The 7,500-nt window shown below is 33.0% G+C and overlaps 1 protein-coding gene across 4 annotated transcripts in view; it reads left to right on the top strand.

The window, feature by feature from the left end:
* LOC124423577 (homeobox protein 9) overlaps positions 1–7,500 on the top strand; it is a 42,400-nt gene that overhangs the window by 19,971 nt on the left and 14,929 nt on the right. The window lies entirely within an intron of this gene.

Genomic DNA, 7,500 nt, shown 5'->3' with positions numbered 1-7,500 from the left:
TAATAAAAAATAAAAAAAATAAAAAATAAAAAAAATAAAAAATGTATAACTATACGTACGTACATACATACATATATATATGTATATATATATATATATATATATATATATATGTGTGTGTGTGTGTGTGTGTGTATATATATATGAGAAAAAGGAAACCAATCGAGTTAGACTCGCTTTTACAGCCACCCTTTTAAGTAATTTTCGCGATTGGAAACTTCATAGGCATGTCGCATTCCTAGAAACGTTTAGTTTTCATTTCTCTGGTTAAGTAGTAGTAGCGAAGCACCACAGAGCTCCTATTACAGTAACAACAGCGTAGTTATACTCTTGCAAGTAGTCTCTCTCGTAGCACCTATATAATACCTATATATTAATATCTACATGTATACATACACAAATATACACTCATACGTGTGTGCGCGCCACACACAGATATACAGAGTTATACGTAAATACGTGCAAGTATAGGAGTATAATATATCTATATGATTTTAAGTGCACTTCTTCTAGCCACAATTCCACGAAAGGCATTGATAATAATTGTAAAATCGTTCGATCCTATTTTAGACACAAAACCCGTTCTGTGTGATCTCTCCTCGTAACATAGTTCTTTTTTCTCTCTGATAATAAAGATATCGGAAGAACAGGCATGCATATATTTATATATATATATCGATAAAATGGTAAAATAGAGTTAGGATATGCATCTGTCGAAAAATATTTAGATAAATCTAAATTTGGGTCTCACTAATGATCCTTGAAACTTTATTATTATATTTTTCTCGACTATTTTCTCTTCCTATTTTTCTTTGTCTTTTTTCTTTCTCCTTTCTTTTTTTTTTCTTTTCTTATTTTTTTTTTTTTTTTTTTTTGCAAAAATATCAATCTACAAAACTAAATTGTAAGCTCCAAAAAAAAGATTTGTTTCTTTAAAATCAATTGGTATAATAATTATTTGCCCCTATACCTATAGGGAGTTATATGATAACGAGTGCAAAAAAGAATTTTCACGAATGATGATGAATATCCACGGATAAAAATACATAGTATAGTTTTATTTTTCCCTCGTATCTTTCTTTATTCGTTTATTAGAATATTACTGAAGCTAATCTTAGCCAATTTAAACAAATTAATTAAGTTTCGAATGGAAAACTCGAATGTAAGCCACGTGATCTTTGAATATTCTCTGGAAGAAGTTATTGAATAATGAGAGAAGAAAAAGAAAAAGAGAAGAAAAAAGGAAAGGAAAAAAGAAAGAAAAAAGAGAAGAAAATAAAATAAGGAAAATAAAGACAAAGGCGCCAGTGGGAACGTAAGAAAAGAGAGAATTAAAGCAGGGAAGAGTATATGAGAGAGAGACAAAGAGAGAGAAAGAGAGAGAGAGAGAACGTGCGAAAAAGAAGAACGTCGAAAGATGGCGGTTGTCTTGGACGGGGGTTGGCTAGCTCGAGGGTAATTTTATAGAACGAAATATGCTTTCTACGAATCCGTTTAGGCCTGTTCAACTGTTTCTCTCGAAACGTTGAAATTACATTGGTCGTAGAGTCTGTAGTTGTACAATACATAAATACATGCGTATGTACGTACATACGTTAGATATATACGTGTACATATTATATAGGATAAAAGAAACACATCTTTATTCATGAAGCTAAAATATATCGTATGTAATGGCAAATTATATTTTAGGGATTATTGAAGATAGATACAAAAAGATATATATATATATATATATATATATATATATATATATATATATATAAATGGGTAAGGTTTCTTCTAATTCGTTTCTAAGAACGTTTTTTCGAATAGGATCATTCGAATACATGGAAATTCAAGATTCGTTTTTGTTTCTTTTCGACGAGCAAAAAAAAAAAGAAAAAAGAAAAAGAAATAAAAAGTGAAGAAGAAAAAGGAGTTCAAAGTTAATGTCTAGAATCTAGTCGTAACAAGTGGACTCGCTTAACTTCGCTATCGTTCGTCGGATACCAAAGAATCTGCGCTTGGTGTCTACAGAAAACAATTTACTTTGAAGGCCGCAAAGTCTATTAGCTTGGTTGGTTGGAACGTGCTCGGTAAAATAATGACTTTCTCTGACGAGTCCTCGGTGTCACAGTGGTGCCAGGGCAACAGTAAGTTGCATCATCGGATGACTCGAAACTGACTCATTCTCTATCTTTTTCTCGGTCGTGCCACGGGATACCCGGCCAAAGATTATGTCTCAAGCTCACTGGGTCATCGAAGTTAAAACCGCGAAGATTCTTTTATCTTTCAAATCTTTTTCCCGCTGTTTTTCCCTTTTTTTTTTATACCTATGAACTATAATTACCGACGTTATTATGATTCTGCAATATACTCTTTTCTTACGATTAGATTTTTAAAAAGAATAATAATAATAATAATAATAAGAAGAAGAAGAATAAGAAAAAGAAGAAGAAGAAGATATCGTTTATATCGATATGCGTTTCGTTTAAGGGTTTATATAGTTAACTACGTTTCTAAATAATTATTTGCAAAACAATTGCGTCTGCGCAAGAACGCGCGCGCGCAAGAGAGGGAGAGAGAGAGAGGGAGGAATGGATTTGAACCGGCCTTTTTTTCTTTTTTCTTTTTTTTTTCAAACGAAGATATTACCCACCTACCGCAAGTTCAGAATACAAATCTTTTTTACTACGTCCGATTGTGTCGATTATTCTCGTTAGAAAAGAAAACAAAAAAAAAAAGAAAAAAAGAAAAAGAAAAAAAGACAAATAAAAAACCTGACAATGAGAGCAGAGCTCTCGTTGTATATTATGATTCTGTTGCGACATTGGAACGCAATGTTTCAAGTGTTTATGCTTGTCGTTTAAATCCATCATGAGCGCACGTTTTCGTTGTCGACGAAAAGATTGGAGATAGATACTAAAGATATGTAGCTAGGTAGGCAATAGGTAGATAGGTAGGTAGGTAGGTAGGTAGGTAGGTAGGTAGGTAGGTAGATAGGTATGTATATGCGATAATTAGTTTACATCGCGGTCACAACTAACTCCGTTCTAATTCTGACATAATAACGTGCGGCTTGTGCCGATCTTGAATTTATGTAGAACAGCTCGTTCGTTCTAACGATCACGTTATCTCGCCATCAACAAACGACGATAGATTATTTCTATCGTCAAGTTTTTGTAATAGATAGATAGATACTTAACTATCTACCTTAATCACGTATGTCACCTTGTAAAAGTTGAAAAGATTTAACGTAAATAAAAATAAAAAAGAAAACAAACTGAGATTTATCAATAATGCGACCACTGTAAACGATTTATTGTTTTGCGAAAGTAAAAGAAAGAAAAAAGAAAAAGAAAAAATGGAAGAGCAAATAAAAAATAAAAAAGATATTAGCAACTATTATAAATCATGTTTCGCGTCATTAAGCAAGACTTATTTGTAATGATGTAATCTCATTCAGTTAGAAAGAGAGAGAGAGAGAAAGAGAGAATGAATGAATGAATCATTTTCCATCCCTTTCGAATTTACAGTTTGTCGATTTTAAAGAATATCTTTTATTTCACGATAACCGTAGAGAACCAGCGATAACGTCGAGCACGATATATACTGGAAAAATAAATTTTTAAAGTAAAACCAGGAAGAAACTTTGTGTAGAGCTCGTGTTTAAGCTGAGGATAACGAACACCTCCGCACGCGAGCTTATAGTTTTTATTTATGTCGGCCATTTTGCGGACGTACGCGACCGCTTGCCATTTTGTTTTTACGAGCAACCCATTCCCAAGCATCGTCGGTCTTGTTCAGAGTAGACGTACACCACAACCGTATTCATCTCTACTACAGTCCCATCACCCGCCTCTTCGCCACCCCCCCTACCGCCCTCTTTTACCTCTTTACTCCGGTTCAATATTTATAATACCGCATGCAAACGTACAAATATTTATCTGTATTTTATATTATCCGCCATTATATTTAATTCGCTCGGCGTATTTAATTCTCGAAAAGGATAAAATTCTTCATACGTAAAATTTGTCTTCTTGATTATTCGAAGGATCTAAGAAAAATTTGTTCTTAACTCTCATTCCCTATCTCGTCATTCCAAACCGTCGTACCATCGCACGATCTTCGTTTCATCCCTTACGAATGGAACGACGAACGACGCACCGGTTATGTTTTATTCATCGGCTCGATTCGCCGATCTGTCCTGATTACAATTTAAAGACGAGCTTGGAAACTCTCCTATGGTACCCTCCTCCATTTTGCTCTTACTCGATTCTTATCCCGTCTACCACTTTCCTGCTCCTCCTCCTCCTTCTCCTCCTCCTCCTTCTCCTCCTCCTCCTCCTTTTTCTCCTCATCCTCCTCATCCTCTATTTCCTCCTCCTCTTTCTCTTCTTCCTCAACCTTTTCCTCTTCCGGCACCACCTCCGCCTTACCACCTTCCCAGAAAACCCGTCTCTGTCCCTCGTTTCACAGTCGTTTCGGCTTTCACTCAACGGAGTTTTGTAAATGCATGTATCTTTTAAGGGTAGTTAAAGTAACCAGGGACAAAGGACAAAGGAAGTTCGGCAATACTGTTGATGGTGGTGTTGGTAATTGTGATGGTAGTGATGGTGGTGTTGGTAATTGTGATGGTAGTGATGGTGGTAGTACTAATGGCTTGTGAAGAGATTACGAAAGGTGTCCGAATTTTACAATGCCAATTTTAATTTGGTAGAAACCAAAAATATCGAGAAAATATTTCATACATATTATATATAAATATATATATATATTCTTTTTTTTAATAAATTTTTAAAAAATTCATTTGTTATATTAAACATAGAAAAAAGATATATATATATAATTAATAATATGAGTTAATATAAAAAATATAAATACGAATAGTATATAAAACGAGTATGAAAATATATGAGTTTAATATAACGAACGAATTTTTATTATAAATTTTATATATCAATGTCGTCCTTGTAAAAATAATTGGACCTAAAAAGATCCAAAATTTAACCCCTTTTGATATTTTAACCGAAAGCATCTAATATATACGATAACGAGCTTCTCCGAGCTAAAGTCACTTAGGCATGGTAGAAGTTTCGGTTCCGACTAGAATATCATTAGACACGTTAACGATTAACACATAGACTAGTCTAACTTCACTTCTCTCACTCCCTCTTTGAAAATCTATTATCAACCACAAAAGGATCGTTGGTTTACACCATTAAGACCTTTTTTTCTTAATAATCTTACATTTGTTAAAGGAATTTGTCATACGTATATAGAAAGATCTTAATCATTGAAATAGGATTTCTAATATACACAAACATAGTTAATAACTATATCTACATAATAATTTCGTTGTTTTACGTGCGTGCATGTACGTATAAGTGTCTGTGTATATAATTCTGCGGTATAATTTTAATGTCATTTTTATCTTTAAACCTTATATACCTATTATAGATATATCTAAATAGTCTATTTAGAATCGCGATCGATCGAAGAAGGTAAGCATAATATGTATGCATGTATTTATGTATGTACATACGTACGTATTTATGTATGTATTTATGTATGTACGTATTTACGTATGTATGGATCGTGCCGACAGTGAGAGACGCGCTATCGGCTTCGCTTGAATGCGAGATTAGAAAACGATTCGAGTTCAATCGATTGTTAATTAATGACCATCGATCTCGTTATTATCGGAGTTCTGTGATCAACAAAGTAGAACTAATTGATATCTTGATCTATGATATTACTTTTATATCCTTTCAATATTTATCTGATTACAAGATCGCATTCTTTATATTTTATTAATTTTTTCTTCTATTCTTCTTTCCTTTTTTTCCTTTCTTTCTTTCTTTTTTGCGAAAATTAATAGGCAAGAATCCTTTTTTTTTTCGAATCCTAGATCATCGATATAATTGATGAATATTTTTTTTTCTCTTTTATACTTTGTTTCGTTTCAATGTTTATCAGATCGAAGGATTGTTTAATTGTAATAAAAAGAAAAAAAAATTGCGATAAAAAGAAAAAGAAGAAAAAAATAAATAAAAAAAAAGTAATATCGAATCGTTGAACCTTTTTTTTCCGATGATTAAATTAAATCTAACGTTTCGTTAAAGTCACTGAGTTTTCACCATTCACAAGACATATCACATAAGAAGATTGGGTCTTAAACTGTGAACAGAATAAGGGAGGATAGAGAAGTTATTTATAGATTCGAAAGAGAATGATCGAGAATAATATAGAATGTTAGATTTCGATCGGTCACGAATTCTATGCAGTAAGAAGGATTTATTTCTGGAATAGCGATTGGTGAACTTACCTATCAAATATTACCTAAGACAAACGGAGAGGAGGGGGGGCGGTTGAGATGGGAGAAAGGGGCCGGAGATAAAGGAGATAGGTAAAGGGTGAACGGTGTCAAGGGGGTGGTTGAAAGAGGGACGGATAATGGGGGTAATATTCAGCCGATGGCCGTTTACCCTTTAACGATCATTCCTGTTGGTTACGGTCGAAGTTGTAGAGGAAGATGGAGGAGGATTGAGAGTGGAAAGAGATGAGGAGGATGAGAATGAAAAGGAGGAGGAGGAGGAGTTGTTATGCGTCAAATTTAATTTTCCAAGAAATTTTCCGCATCGTAGGTGCAGCTTATTCCCTCTCTCTCTCTCTCTCTCTCTCTCTCTCTTTCCCTCTATTGCTCGTTATCGGTCTCGTTAATCTCGAAATTGCATTTCCATTATCTTCCTACTTGGGCACAGATCTATATCGACGTCTATCATATGAAAATAATCGGTCATAAACGAGACAGTTAATGGTCGGAGAAGAATAAACGATATATACATTAACGTATATATATATATATATATATATATATATATATATATATATATATATATATATATATATATAAAAATTAGAGACTGATAGTGAGTTCGAATAATCTAGGAAATCTTGAATGAATTAACCTTATACATATATATGATTATATATATAAATATATATATATATATATATATATATATATATATATATATATATATATATATATAGAAACGTTGAATGGTATTGTCTTAATCTTATCATTAAATAATTGTCTCGCTGGTATAAGTAGATATACGTATATACGTATATACTTAACCGATAAATTGTATTTTATAAAAGTACGATTATCGATATTGGAAATATTATTTTATCATGGTAACCATAAAATTTCAATACCAGTTTAGTTCTATTTCTAAAATACATCGTCGATTTCTCAATGCCTATCTCTAAATATATGTTGGTACTTAGGATGGTAGTTGAGTACTTTCTGCATACTCTATTCGTATGTATATAACTATATATTACATAGATATCTTTATATACGTACGTATAACGAAGGATATTTGAATGGTCTCAAGAGGAGAGACATATTCGCGTATTTACATCTTCGAAGCTTCTCTTAGTAGAGCTCGGCTATGCAATCCTTAGAAGGATGCACGCGATCCTTCGATCGAGACGAAGAAGAAGACG

This window comes from Vespa crabro, chromosome 4 (assembly GCF_910589235.1).
Source record: "Vespa crabro chromosome 4, iyVesCrab1.2, whole genome shotgun sequence".
NCBI classification, from domain to species: domain Eukaryota; kingdom Metazoa; phylum Arthropoda; class Insecta; order Hymenoptera; family Vespidae; genus Vespa; species Vespa crabro.
The sequence above is the reverse complement of the archived record's forward strand: the minus strand, read 5'-3'. Positions and strand labels throughout refer to the sequence as shown.